The sequence below is a fragment of the Pteropus alecto genome, unplaced genomic scaffold, assembly GCF_000325575.1.
Source record: "Pteropus alecto unplaced genomic scaffold, ASM32557v1 scaffold40, whole genome shotgun sequence".
Classification (NCBI taxonomy): domain Eukaryota; kingdom Metazoa; phylum Chordata; class Mammalia; order Chiroptera; family Pteropodidae; genus Pteropus; species Pteropus alecto.
Genome location: NW_006431919.1, coordinates 2412336 through 2426507, shown reverse-complemented (window position 1 = coordinate 2426507; position 14172 = coordinate 2412336). Strand labels below are relative to the sequence as shown.

The 14172-nt window shown below is 35.1% G+C and overlaps 1 protein-coding gene and 1 pseudogene across 29 annotated transcripts in view; one reads left to right on the top strand and one right to left on the bottom strand.

Annotated features, from left to right (window-relative positions):
- Positions 1 to 14172, top strand: part of ZNF300 (zinc finger protein 300) — a 34531-nt gene continuing 20359 nt past the window's right edge. For 18 of the 29 annotated variants that reach the window (XM_025043018.1, XM_015585289.2, XM_025043029.1 and 15 more), the window contains exons 1-5: positions 2 to 278; positions 2836 to 2954; positions 3427 to 3578; positions 4844 to 4956; positions 5189 to 5284. The gene's annotated coding sequence lies outside the window, so the exon portion shown is untranslated. Of the gene's footprint in view, positions 279 to 2835; positions 2955 to 3426; positions 3579 to 4748; positions 4957 to 5188; positions 5285 to 14172 lie in introns of all 29 variants that reach the window. The other 11 variants (XM_015585282.2, XM_015585291.2, XM_015585280.2 and 8 more) reach the window with 5 other exon arrangements.
- LOC112475257 lies at positions 6781 to 6899 on the bottom strand (annotated as a pseudogene).

Sequence of the window (14172 nt, the reverse complement as noted above, 5' to 3'; positions counted from 1 at the left end):
TGCGCGTGAGGCGTTTAAATGTGTTTCACCTGATTACAGCGCTGCGCTGCCTGCCCCAGTTCCCAGTCCTCTCCGCAAAAAAGACTCAGAGAGAGACACAGGTGGCACTTAGCAACAAGCCTACTCCATTATCGACCAGACCTATTCCATTTCAAGAATTCTACTGGGTAGGATCACATTTCACTAAAAGTTTGGGCTCTTCACTCTGGAATTTGACTTCGAGTTGAAGGCCTTTTGTACTTCTTGCGGTCAGCCTTTCCACTTCCCTGAGAGGACCTGTGAGTATAAAGTATGACAAAAGGGGAAATGCACCTCAGAGATTTATTTAAAATGCCTGCAAATAGAAGCTAACAATGCTTTAAATTAGTATTTTGTGATGAAGTTGGATATTTCCTAAGCACACACAAATGTATATAGATTACATAAATATGAAGATCAATAGCTAACTCATCTGAGTAATATTTAAAAAGAAAACTTGAAAAAGCTGAGAGACAATTTTCCTCCACAGAACAGTTCAGTATCATGAAGATACTGTTGCTCCGGATTGATTTATTGCAACATTAATCAGTGTCCTGATTGATATCTATAGTTCCAGGGAAACTGGTTATTTAGAAAAAATAATATTGGATAATCACCTTCCGCGTTATAACAGTTTTTATATGACATAAATTTACAACAAAAGGAAATGTCTGTACAGCATTTACTATTGTATAATAAAGAATCTGGCTGGCTTTTGTTCAGTGTTCCTAGGAAGTAACCTCTAAATCCTTGGAATAAAGAATTTGGCTAGCAAAATAAAGATTTTGCTTTTGGTTCCTGGGAGGTAGCCTCTAAATCCTTGGACTGTCCCTGTTATTCAACAGGAATGTCTCTGTTATTCATGGTGGGCCCTGATAGTTCATGCTAACTGGATGACTCATAGTGGGCCCCTAGATAGAAGACTGGCCACCCTACAAAAACCAACCATGTGATTAAACAGTTGAGGCCTTGAACCACAGGATATCATTTGGACATCCTCTTGACCTCTGAGGAGTAGAGGGGAGGTGGAGTTTGAGTTTATCTTCATGGCCAATCATGCCTAGGTAATGAAATCGCAATAAAAACTAAGCTCAGGTGAACTTCCCTGGTTGGCAATACTCTGTGTATTGTCACACAGTTAATGTGCTGGGTGGGTCACACATCCCGACTCAACACAGAGAGAACAACAGTTGCTTTTTGTGACCCAGACCTTACACTATGAGTCTCTCCCTTTGGGTAGTTCTTATTCATATTTTATTGCTATAATAAAACTGTAATCATAAGTATATAGATAGCCTCGACTTATGATGGCTAAACTTACAGTTTTTCAAATTTATGATGCTGCAAAAATGATATGCATTCAGTAGAAATTGGTTAGGCTAAGCCATGATATTCAGTAGGTTAAATGCATTTCCGACTTATGATATATTCAACTTATAATGGGTTTATTGAGAGGTAACCCCATTGTAAGTTGAGCATCTATAGTGCTTTCCTGAATTTTGTCTGTGAGTCATTGAAGTGAATTATCAAACCTGAATGGGTTCTGGGAACCCCTGAATTTTTAGCCCACTGGCCAGAAGTGAGGGTGTACTAAGAACACCTGAGTTTACAGCTGGTGACTGAAGTGAGGGCAGTCTTGTGTAAGACTGTGCCCTTAACCTGTGAAGTCTGGTCTAGTTCCAAGTAGTTGGTGTCAGATCATTGCAGCTATATACCATGCACGGTTATAGGTGCTTTGAATGTATTAACTAATTTAATACTCATAACAACTCTATGAAGTAGGTTCTATTATTAACTACATGGGTCTGTGTGCCAATGGGGTCTCTGTGTGGCCAGTGATTTGTGGAATTTCTGTACCTAGTGATTCAGTGACTTGTGGAAATCATTAACAGGGACCAGGGGCTGATAAAGGTCAGTCCCAGTTTACTAGGAAAGTCTTCACCTTACAATCTCTGCAAGTCAGAGGCCACTGCCAAGTTGAAGACCCTCAGATGTTTTCTCAAACCACCATCTCACTCCATCACTCAGTCCTCACGGAAGAAAACATCCTTTGAACATAAGACCAAATAAATCTAAAGGGATAGGATTATTATTGTCAGTTCTCTCTATAGCCAAAGACCACTAGGAACCCTGTATTGAACAAGTTGGGTTTATTCCTCTAGCATCAAGTTAGGAACTTGCACACAATGGGGACCCGCAGGGACATCTCACTCACAGGGTCAGCCTTTCCACTTCCCTGAGACGACCTGTGAGTATAAAGTATGGTGATTTTTGAGGCAGGCTTAAGCAAGTGGGCTTTGCTCTGAATTGGATATCGTCAGGAAGTGGGATAATTCAATGATTGGGAATTTTAATAAATCTTACCTAGAAAAATGAAAGACTAGACTGGGACTAAAACTGTAATAGGTACAGAAGTAGCAGTCCTTCAGGTTAACTGGTAGAGGGTGATATTTGGTATTTTGTGGATTGGACAGTGTTGTTGTTTTGTCTGTGTTAAAACATGATTTCAGAGAAGTCTTGTTTTTGTCTTATTCTGCCGTGGTCACAGTGTGGCCTTGTCTGATGTCGATGTTCTATGTAATTATGTTAAATAGGAGAGTTGTGAGTGCCAGGCCAGCTCTCAGATGTGAGGGGCTGTTTTTCTCTCTTTCTCATGTGAGCTGTGATTTCAGCCCTGCCTCTATCTAAGTTTATTGAAATCGTTATATATTCTGTTCAACAAACATTTATTAAACACCTTGTATTTGCTTGTTGCAGAGTTGGGTGTCCAAATGTGAACATGACTGTTTGTTTCTTTCCATATTTATTTTGATAAAGCCTAAGGTACCCCATACGAAATAGTCTCTCTAACATGGGATCACTTACTTCCTGTGAATGAGTTCAACAGTTCATCCCTATCTTCATGACCCGTTCTGGGACTGCGAAAAATTTACCAGGTAAATATTTTCTTGCATTGTGGTATATTCCCACTTATCAGTGGTTCCAACCTATCACTATTTTCTTATGTAGACAACTGCACTGTTAAAAATCAGCAATAAAAATATGAAAGAGCTGTTAGGATTTTGCTGGTTGCTTCTGTCTAAGGAATATGGATGCATTCCTCAATTTTGTATTTGGTTATTCCCATTCTTATTGCCAGAGAACTGCTTCATCTGCAGTTAAATATGTATATAGACATATTCACGATTATTGTCTCATGATAGAATCCTACAAATAGAATTACTAGAATTGCTGGTTCAAGGGAGAACAATAAGGTGTTAGTAAATCAACAGGAAACATATCTGCATTTATTGAATTAAAAATACACCTTGTCTAAGTTCTACATGATCATATTCTAATCACAAGAGGACTTTCTCTACATGGTGCTTGCTGACCCCTTTGTATGGACCAAACAACCTTCTCTTGTAGGGTGGCCTGTTATCCACTTGACTTCTGGTGGTCATTGTTTTTAGACTAGTGAATGTCAGTTCTGGCCCTTGGAGACTCGAGTCTGTCTCCCAGTTGTGATTCCCCAGACCTCCGCTCTTTTAGAAGAGAAGCAGGAAATAACCAGGTCTCAGGTGAGTTGCTTCCTTATTTTATACATGGTTTCTATACAATCAAATGGAAAAGGGCAGAAAGCTAAACATTAGGATTGGGGGAAATGCAGAGCAAACAAAAGATAAAGACTTGGAAAGAGTTGCTATGTAGTATGGTAATGTGCAGATATGTGGTTTTAAACCACATAAAACTACTATTATAGTTCAAATATATGTATTTGTTATATATAAATTATATTAAATATAATACACTCACTATATTTAAATTATATACTTTATATAAGTTTATAAATTAAAGCACAAATTTGTTCGATATCTTCTGGCAGCCACAGTGGAAAGGTAGAGGACATGTACATGATTTATATTCTCTCCACAAAGAGAATTCAGCTGATTTAGGAAGAAAAAAAAATATTTTTTTTAGGTCTTCCTATAGATGATGTCCTGACCTATACTCCTGTATAATTTTATCATTTTTTTTTGTGGTTGTGTCTTAAAATATTTATTTTAGAGGGCAGTCATCATAATGTCAGAGCCAAACTCCACAAGCATTATTTTTTATGAAACTCTGGTACAGTTTATCCAGGGATAAAACCTAGATAAGATGGAGTGATAAGCGTCTGTTTGTCTCCAAAGTAAATATTTCTCTCAAATAGGCCGTTCTTAAGTTATAATTCAGTGGCTAACGCTTGGCCAACAGGGATGTCTCATACTCCATAGCTTTTGCTATGTTCTCAGGGTTTGTGAATCTAGTCCTAACTTAATGCCAGTTTTTTCTCTATTTTTCAGTTTATAAAGTCATTTTACTGTTTTTTTCCTAGCCTGCATGAATTATCTCTACTTGGTATAAACATTTTAAAAAGTAAATAGGAGTAAAAATTAAAACATGAAAGAACTTTTAACATTTCCTTCCTCCTGGGTTAACCTAGTACATACTAATAATTTGTGATGTTTAGATTTTTCTCCATCTGGAAGTTATTTATTCTATTTTTTAAAACATAAAGTCTCAACTTTAATATTTAACCAATTGACTATCTAGTTTTCCCAATACCGTTTGTTGAATAATTCACTTATTTGAAATGCTGCCTTTATTGAATTCCCATTTGTATTATTAGGCCTCTTTTGCTCTTCTGTTCTCTTGACGTGTTTGACTTTTTTTCTAAAGACAGAATTTTGCATCATTTTTCTCAATAGGCATAATGTAGAACTGGGCATATAGTTTTGTTTACTATGGTAAAAATGATGAGGATCATCCCTTCAGATTGAACAGGAGCATGCTATTATTATAGAGTCCAGTGTCGTTTGAGGATGTGGCTGTAGATTTCACCCAGGAGGAGTGGCAGTGACTGGACCCTGTACAAGGATGTGATGCTGGAGAACCTCAGCTACCTGGTCTCAGTGGGTAAGGATAGCTTTCCTAAATAACTCAGCATCATCCAATCCAGTGCCTCTCCTTTCTCCTTTGATTGAGTTGAGTAGGTTCCTGACATATGTAATGATTTTGTGCTCTTTCCTCTCTCCAGTGGAAGGTCATTACTTTACTGAGGTCCAGCTGGACAGCTTCATTGTGAGGCTTTTAAACAGTACCCTTTCTTCTTCCTCCAATGTATTCATCTATGATGTCTTTATAATAGGGTATCCAGCTTCCAAACCAGATGTCATCTCTAAGTTGGAACAAAGAGAAGAGCCATGGATTATAAAGGGAGACCTATCAAATGGGATCTATCCAGGTAAAAATCTGGCAGATGGGAGACAAAAGAGAAGTAAAATCTCAGTTTCTTTGTTCTTATTTTTCATTGGCTGGTGGCTGAGACTTGTTTCTACCCAGATCTGTAGCTTCTGTTCCTTCTTGCTCCTATGCTGAGCATGTGGTAGGTATTCAACAACTATTTAAGTACTAATAGACCATGTACAGAGAGAACTTTCTTACTGATCCACCAGTAAGTTTTTATGATCCACTCAGTAATTTCAAATTTCATATTGATCCACTCAGTAATCGTATCTTTAGTGCCTTTCTAAAAGAAATTTAAAGGCAGCAGAAGGCTAATGTTTTTTAGTAACATAGGTTGTATGTAGAAAGACATGACATCAAGATTCATGGCTGTAAAAAATTACATGTCCAATATACTTTCGGAGTTCAATGAAAATTATAGTCTAAAGAGATGGGGCATAGTTTATGCAGGCATTTTTTTAAAGCATGAACCGGTAACTTTGAAGTGTATCTGAATTGTGGGTTAGGCAGAAAGAGGAGGATGAGGGCAAGCTCTAGGAAAGAAGATGTACAAATTCTTGCATTTAGGAATCAATATGGCTTTTCTGGCAGAAATTTTCTAGGCTTACTTGATTTCAGTAAAAAGATATTTATTGGGGAATAGTGGAATATAAGCTTGGATGCACAGTGTGAGTATAATTAATGTTGCATTAGATATATCCAGAAATTTTCTATTATTTTTTAAATAGCTTTGAGCTATAATTCACATGCCATACAATTCACCCATTTGAAGTAAATAAATCAGTGTTTTTTTGTATATTCACAGGTATGTGTAACCATCACCATAGTCAATTTTAAAACATTTTTATCACTTCCAAAAGAAACCTTGTACCCTTTAGCTGTCACATGTCTGTTCTCCATCTTTCCAGCCCTAAGCAATCACTGTCTACTCTATGTCTCTATTGATTTGCCTATTCTTGATATTTAATTTAAATGTAGTCATGTAATATATGGTCTTTTGTAACTGGCTTCTTTCACTTAACATAGTGTTTTCAATGGTCGTACACATTATAGCATGTATCAGTACTTCATTCTTTTTTGGCAAATAATATTGCATTAAATATAGAGATACTACATTTTGTTTATCCATTCATCAGTTGATGGACATTTGGCTGGCTTCCACCTTTTGGCTACATGAATAATGCTACTATAAACATTCATATATAAGTTTTTATGTAGACATATGTTTTATTTTTCCTTTGGTATGAACCTAGGGGTGGAATTGCTGGGTCATATAGCAACTCTGTGTTTAACCAAAACAATCCCTGATGTCTATGTTGAGCATCTTTTCATGTGCCTATGGCCATTTATGTATCTTCTTTGGAAAATAGTCTATTCAGATCCTTTGTCCATTTTTTCTTTCTTTTTTTTTTTTTTAGGTGAGGCAACCCTTGGTTGACCTCACAGATTTCAAAGACCTTGTCAGGTTACAATCCCTTATTTTTTTATTTTTTATGCCTACAGCACCTGATCTTCCTAGGTGGTCTCCCATCCAAGCACTAACCAGGCCTGAAACTGCTTAGCTTCTGAGATCAGATGAGATCAGGCTTGTTCAGGGTAGCATGGCTGTAAACTTTGTCCATTTTTGAATTGAGTTATTTATCTTTTTATTGCTCAGTTGTAAGAATTCTTTATATAGATAAATTTCTTATAGAACTTTATATAAAACTTATATAAAGTTCTTTATATAGATATAGTTGTTTATATAGATTTTTTTTATATCATATGTCTCTTATCAGATACATGTTTTGCAAATACTTCCTCCCATTCTGTGGATTGTCTTTTCACTTTCTTGATAGTCACCTTTGAAGCACAAGAGTTTTTAATTTTGATGAAGCCTAGTTTATCTATTTTTCTTTTGTTTCTCATGTTTTTGGTGTCATATTGAAGAATCCATTGCCAAATACAAAATCATGAAGATTTACCCCATAAATTTTTTCTGAAATTTTCATACTGTTAGCTTTGACATTTATGTATTTGATCCATTTTGAGTGAATTTTTACATGTGGTCTGAGGTAAGGGTCCCACTTTATTCTCTTGCGTGTGGCTATCCAGTCGTTCCAGCACCATTTATTGAAAATATATTCTTTTCCCATTGAATGGTCTTGGCACCCTTGCAAAAAAACCCAATAAGCCATAAATGAAAGGGTTTATTTCTAGACTGTATATTCTGCTGATCTATTTATCTGTCTTTATAACAATATCACACTCTCTTAATTACTGTTGTTTGTAGTAAATTTTGAAATTGAGAAGTGTAATTTTTGAAACATTATTTTTTCTTTTTCAAGATTGTTTTGGCTCTTCAGGGTTCATATGAATTTTAGAATCTCAGTGTTAATTTCTACAAATAAGTGTCTTCAGATTCTGATGCGGATTGGTTGAATTTGTAGATCAACTTGAGGTGTATAACCGTCTTAACAATATTGCCTTCTGATCCAGGACCATGAAATGTTTTCTACATTTGTTTATATCTTTAATTTCTTTCAACGATGTTTTATAGTTTTGTAATTCTTTGTTAAATTTATTTCTTAGTATTTTATTCTATTTGATGCTATTGGAAATGGAAATGTTTCATTAATTCCAATTTTGGATTGTCCATTTCAAGTGTATAGAAATACAATTGATTTTTGTATATTGGTTTGGTATTCTAAAAACTTGCTGAACTCATATATTAGTTCCAGAAGTTTTTTATTTGATTCCTTAAGATTTTCTATATAAATGATTTTGTCATCTCCAAATAGAGATACTTTTAAACATTTCTTTACATGTTGGATACCTTTTATTTCTTTTTCTTGCTTAATTGCCCTGGCTAGAACCTTCAGTAAAATGTTGAATAAAATGGTGAGTAGACCTCCTTGTCTTGTTCCTGATCTTATGGAGAAAAATCCAGTTTTTCACTGTTAAGTATGTTAGCTGTAAGTTGTCACGCCTTTTGTCAGGTTGACAAAGTCTTTATTCTAGTTTGTTGAGTGTTTTTATCATGAAGATGTGTTGGATTTTGACGAATGCATTTTTTGCATCTATTTAGATTATCTATTTATATGAGGTATTACTGAATTTTAATTCATAGATTTTTAGATAATAAACCAACCTTACATTCCTGGATAAGTTCCACTTGGTGATGGTGTATAATTCTTTTTATATGTTGCTCGAATTGGTTTGCTAGTTGTGTTGTGAGTCTTCAGGACCACCCTCGGGTTTGACGATTTGCTAGAAGGACTCACAGACTTAGAAAAAACTGTTCTACTTGTGATTATGATTTATTTCATTGAAAGAATTTATCAGTCTAGGTCTGGACTTCTCTTTGTGGGAAGATTTTTATTTACTAAGTTTTTTTCTTGATGTGGATCTATTTAGATTATATAGTTTTTCATGAGTTGGTTTTGGTAATTCATGTCTTTCAAAGAGTTTTTCCGCTTTGTCAAAATTGTCAAATTCATCGATATAAAGTTTTTTATAATATTCCCTTATTCTTTTATATCTGTAGGATCTAGTATACAGATGTTCTTTCATTCCTGATACTGCTACTTTATGTCTTCTTTTTTTCCTAATCACTAGCTAAACCACATCAATTTTATTATTTTTTTAAATAATCAGGGTTTGATGTCATTGATTTTTCTCTACCATTTGCCCATTTTCTATTTCATTGATTTCCCTTCTATATTTATGTTTCCTGTCTTCTACTTATTTGGGATTTGATTTGTTAATTTTCTAGCTGCTTAAGGTGGAAGCGTAGGTCATTGACTTGAGAATGGTTTTGCTTTCTAATATGAGCATTTAAGTACAGGTAGTTTTCACTTTGTATGATAATGAGGGACCATAAAATTACCATGGAAGCCAAAACTCTGCAAAATAATCTTCATAATCAATAGGAAAAATTATAATTTTTTGTGACTTTTAAACTTTTTTGTCAAAACATTAAAAACTATATCTTACTGGTCATTATAACTGTGTACAGAGAGATGAAAATATAGTAAAACTGTTTACTACTCTGCAATTTAAAACATGGAAAATGTGTCATTTCTTTTCAAAGACTCTATGTAGAGTAGCTTGAACAGTACTTGCCTTTTTATCATTGTATAACTATGATATAGAGTGAGCCTGTTTTCTGTGTCTTAGTGAATTGTCATACTCTTTTCTAAGGTTGGATTAGCTTCCAAGACTTTAGACTTTGTGCTTTCAGTGTTGTGAAATATGTCCAAAACAAGATGACTAGTTGTCTAGGTATCCTCCCTGAGGTTTGTTGAGCTTCTTAGAAGTGTAAATTAATGTTTTCCATGAAATGTGTTAATTTTTAAGACATTTCTCCAAATATTTTTTTTGCCTCTTTCTCTCCCCCTTTTCTAGCATGCCAGCTACACATACGCTGGAATGCTTAATATTGCTCCACAGATAGCAGAGGTTCTGTTTATTTTTATAATAGATTTTTGTTCTTTGGGTTGGATAATTTCTACTGATATATCCTTAAGTTTACTGATTCTGATTTTGCTCTCTGCTTTCTCAAATCTAATGAGCCCATTTGGTGAAATTTTCATTTCAGCTTTAGAATTTTCATGTGATTCTTTTATTTTTTAATTTATATAAAATAAATATTACTCTATCTTTAAATTTTGTCAAAGGCATAGAGTAAGCTAACTACCACAACAATCATAACATAGTACAGTTCAGTTACTCTCAAAATTTCTTCTTGCTGACTCTTTATAGTCAAATTGGTTCTTTTATATACTTTCTTCTCTTGAAATTGCCTATTCATTACCTTTCTATGACTCTTTTGCTTTCAAATTCTCCCTGTTAAATTTCTAGCTGCTTTACTGTCAGCATTAAACTGTACCCTGTGGATTTGCATTATCTGTCATTGTCCTATAAACTAGGGATGGGAGTAGGAAAACCCTAGGAAAGAATGCCACAAGCTCCCCATTCTTACCTAATGAAGTAGAAGTGTTTGGTGAGTAAACACTTTATAGCTTGTGAGCTGTCTTTGGTAGTTTTCCAATGCCCTGAATTGGTAATTTTACAAATCATGTTATTCAGTTTTATACCTGTTTTCTAAAGTGAATTCCATGACTACTACATTGTCACCATTGTCGGAAGTAAAGTTCATTTGTAATTACTCACATGATAAACTAACATGTTTTATTGTGTTTTAAATGGTCTCTTGCCCTTCAAATTTGCTCTCTTCATGGACCACTCTAAAACATCCATTTATTTTTTTCTGTCCTGTACTAAATCTTTATATGTTTTGTTTTATCTCTTTATTCTTTCAGACAGGGATACTAGACTTGATACCCCTCAATTGGATGTACTTGGAGATGTTTCCTTCCATAAGGAGATACTGGGAAGTGTCAGAAGAGATCATTCATTGTACTCCATTTTAAAAGTCTGGCAAGGTGATGACCTGCTGGAGTGAGATCAGGAAAATCGAGACAGGCTTTTTAGGCTAGTTACGATCATCAACAGCAAACCAGTAATTGAGGAGTTAGGCCGTACATATAATGCATTTGAAAAAATAGTTTATAATTTCACAGAGCTAGAAACTTCAAGACAAAGATTGTGTAAATATAATTCATTTGAAAAGAGCTTGAAATATAATATAAACCTATTCTGTTGTAATAGGGGTTATGCAAGAAAAAGCACTGATTTTTGGATATGGGAGAACACCTGGTTCTTCCTATTTTAAACATAAATAACTTCATAATAGAGTTTGAAGATAGTATGAAAAGATCAGCAGTAAACAATGTTTTATTCAATATGTGAATGTTGAAGCTGAGAAGAACTGTGTATGTATTGAATGTGGAAAATCTTTTCTTAAAAAGTCACAGTTCATTATACATCAAAGAATTTATACTGGAGAAAAATCTTGTGATTGCAGCGCATGTGGGAAAGCCTTCAATGAGAAGTCACATCTCATTGTACATCAGAGAACTCATACTGAGGAGAAACCTTATGAATGTTCTGTATGTGGGAAAGCCTTCTCTTAAAAATCATCCCTCATTATACATCAGAAAGTTCGCGCTGGAGAAAAACCATATGAATGTAGTAACTATTGGAAAGCTTTCCCCTAGAAGTCACCCCTCATTATACATTAGAGAATTCGCACTGGAGAGAAACCTCATGAATGTAGAGAGTGTGAGAAGACCTTCTTTCAGAAGTCACAGCTGATTATACATCGTAGAGCTCATACTAGAGAGAAGCCATATGAGTTGGCTTGTGTCTGTGAATGGACCCAGGTCTTGGAATTGACACTTACTGTTCATTTCTCTCTTTTACTGTGCATCTCTAGTTTACTGAGCTTATTGTGGTGGAAAGACACTGGTTTTAAAGTCAGATGGTCATGGGTTTTAATCCTTCTTCCACTAGCAGATTGTCTAACTTCAGGGAAGCCTTTTTTTAACCCTGTGTCTGTTCCATCATCTGTATGTGAAATCCTAACACAGATCATTTTCTCAGCTAATATTTTTTCCCTTTATTGTCTCTCTCTATTCTCTTGCGGTAGGCTGTTAATACCACTATATACATGTTTAAAATTGATTTGCATTCCAAATACTTTGCTTTTGATTTTCCACATTTCCTGCCCTGTCCTATGTCCATTTCACTGCTCCTGTATCTGGTGGCCTACCTCATGCCTTGTTAAGGAGACTTCAGTTACTTTTAATTTATTTATTTTGCAAACACATATAAATTATTGTGTTTGCATATAAAGACCCTGTGTGGTACCTCCACAGTTCCTGTTTTACCCCCTCCCTGTGGCACCAACTATTTTTCCTGAGCATTGAGTGGCCCTCAGAGAAAAGCCATTAGGAATGGGGAAGACATGCCTGGGATAGCTTACCTGGGCAAATATGATGTCTGGACATAAAAAATCCCACCTGCTATCTCTAAAATGCTATTGTGTTCTTTGCTATGGGCTCAACTTTTCTCCCATGAGAATCTTCAGGGAAGCACCCTGATTGGAGAGGTCACATATGGCGGCAATATAGTGGCCTATGTGGCTAAATGTGGTGTCTGCATAACAGTTTTAGCACTCAGATAAATATAGGTGAAGTGTGAAGCAATTATACAACTTTAATTATGGTTGAATACTATCAAATGAAAACTGAAAAGAAAAGTAAAAGTACTTTACATTAGAAAACTTTTTGTAAAGATATGGCTCCACGTAATGTATACCTTCTAAAATTTTATATCACATTGTTAGCCAGTTTTGTTTTTAACATAGTTATGGGGTAGCCTACTTTATATGAACAGATATTGAAATATGAAAATAGTAGCCGACTGCATTCATGCAGGCATTGAAGAAAGACCATATGAGGACATGAGAAGATGGTGGTTGTCTGTAAGCCAGGGAGAGGACCTGACCACGTTGACACCTTGATCTTGGTCCTCCACTCTCCAGAACTGTGAGAAAATAAATTTCTGTTGTTTAAGCACCACCCCTACCCGCCCAAATAGTGAAGCATGCCATGTAGTGGTCTAAAAATCAAAACAACATGTATTATAACAGCATCACTCAGTACCTGCTAAAATGAATGTGAAGATTACAGAAGCTAATGGCTTATACTCCAATAATGAAAAAATAGAAAAAAGTGACCAATGAAGGCAGAAAACAAGACTGAAAAGAATCTAATCTCAATCGACTTTAAAGCATTTATATAAGAAATAAATGCATATTGCACAAGCAATGAAGGCCAGTGTTTTGACAAGCAATTTAATTCCAGGTGGGAGGAAACACAACATTAGCCCGATACATGACAGTGATCTCAAAAGACAAATTGTTATTTTCTGTAAATGTTATTTTCTGCCATGTGAAGAATTAGAAGGAAAAAAAATGCAAACTCAAATTTAGCTGTAAAAGAAAAAATTAAATATTAAAAACTGGAAACTGGCACATTAAAAAAATGTCGAATAGCTGTTTTCTGTAAGAGCTGGAAGTTGTTGACACAAAAATAATTATGTACAACTAAGGCCTACTGGTTAAACATCTGAAGTATATCTGGCCTTGAACAATTTCCTTATAAACTGGAGCTGTAAACAAGTTTTCTTGGTCATTAGAAAAAACTCAGCAGCTGCATTAACATGAAATAAGGGTATTGATACAAGAAAAAAAAAATGAAACAAAAATCCTAGATAAGTGGACATTTGGCAGGATATCTGAAGATGACAGTCTCCAAAGGATTCTTCCCAGACTTCTAGTGACTCAGTTATGGTCCACTGGTTTACTAATATGTGCAGTTTTATTATTTGTTTCTTTTTTTTTAATTTGGAAAGTGTTTATATCTCTAATCAAGGCTTCATTTTCATTCTTTAGCCTCTGGTTGTCTGTTTTTAGGTCTTGGTAACATTTGAACTTTTCTTCGACTTCAGATATTTTTTTCTCTGGAGCTCTTCATTCCTTTCTTTTCATTTCCCATAGTGACCTCTCAGCAAATCTTTCTTATCTCTGGGTGGCCTTTACCAATTACAATCTGTGATCTGTCAGTTCCCTATTTGTATTATGTAGCTGTGTTTTCAGTTCTTCATTTTCAGCTAGAGTTTGTTCATAAAGTTTTTTAAAGTCTGTTGAACCATCCTTTTCTAGCCTACTACTGCAAGGTTTTCTTCATTCTAAGTAACCATATGCTCCAGAGAAACTCAACAAGGTATTATACTGATCACTAGCTGATGTGGAACTGGTTTCACATCTAGAAATGGAATCTGTATATGTTTCTTTCCTATTTGAATCCTCTTCTGTATGATTGTTGTTCTTTTTCATTTTCATCACTATCTTGTTGCCAATATGAAGATCTTTCTTGGTCGCCATCATTCTCTGATTTAGGTTGTGATTTATCTTCTTTTTTTCTTGTTCTCTCTTTC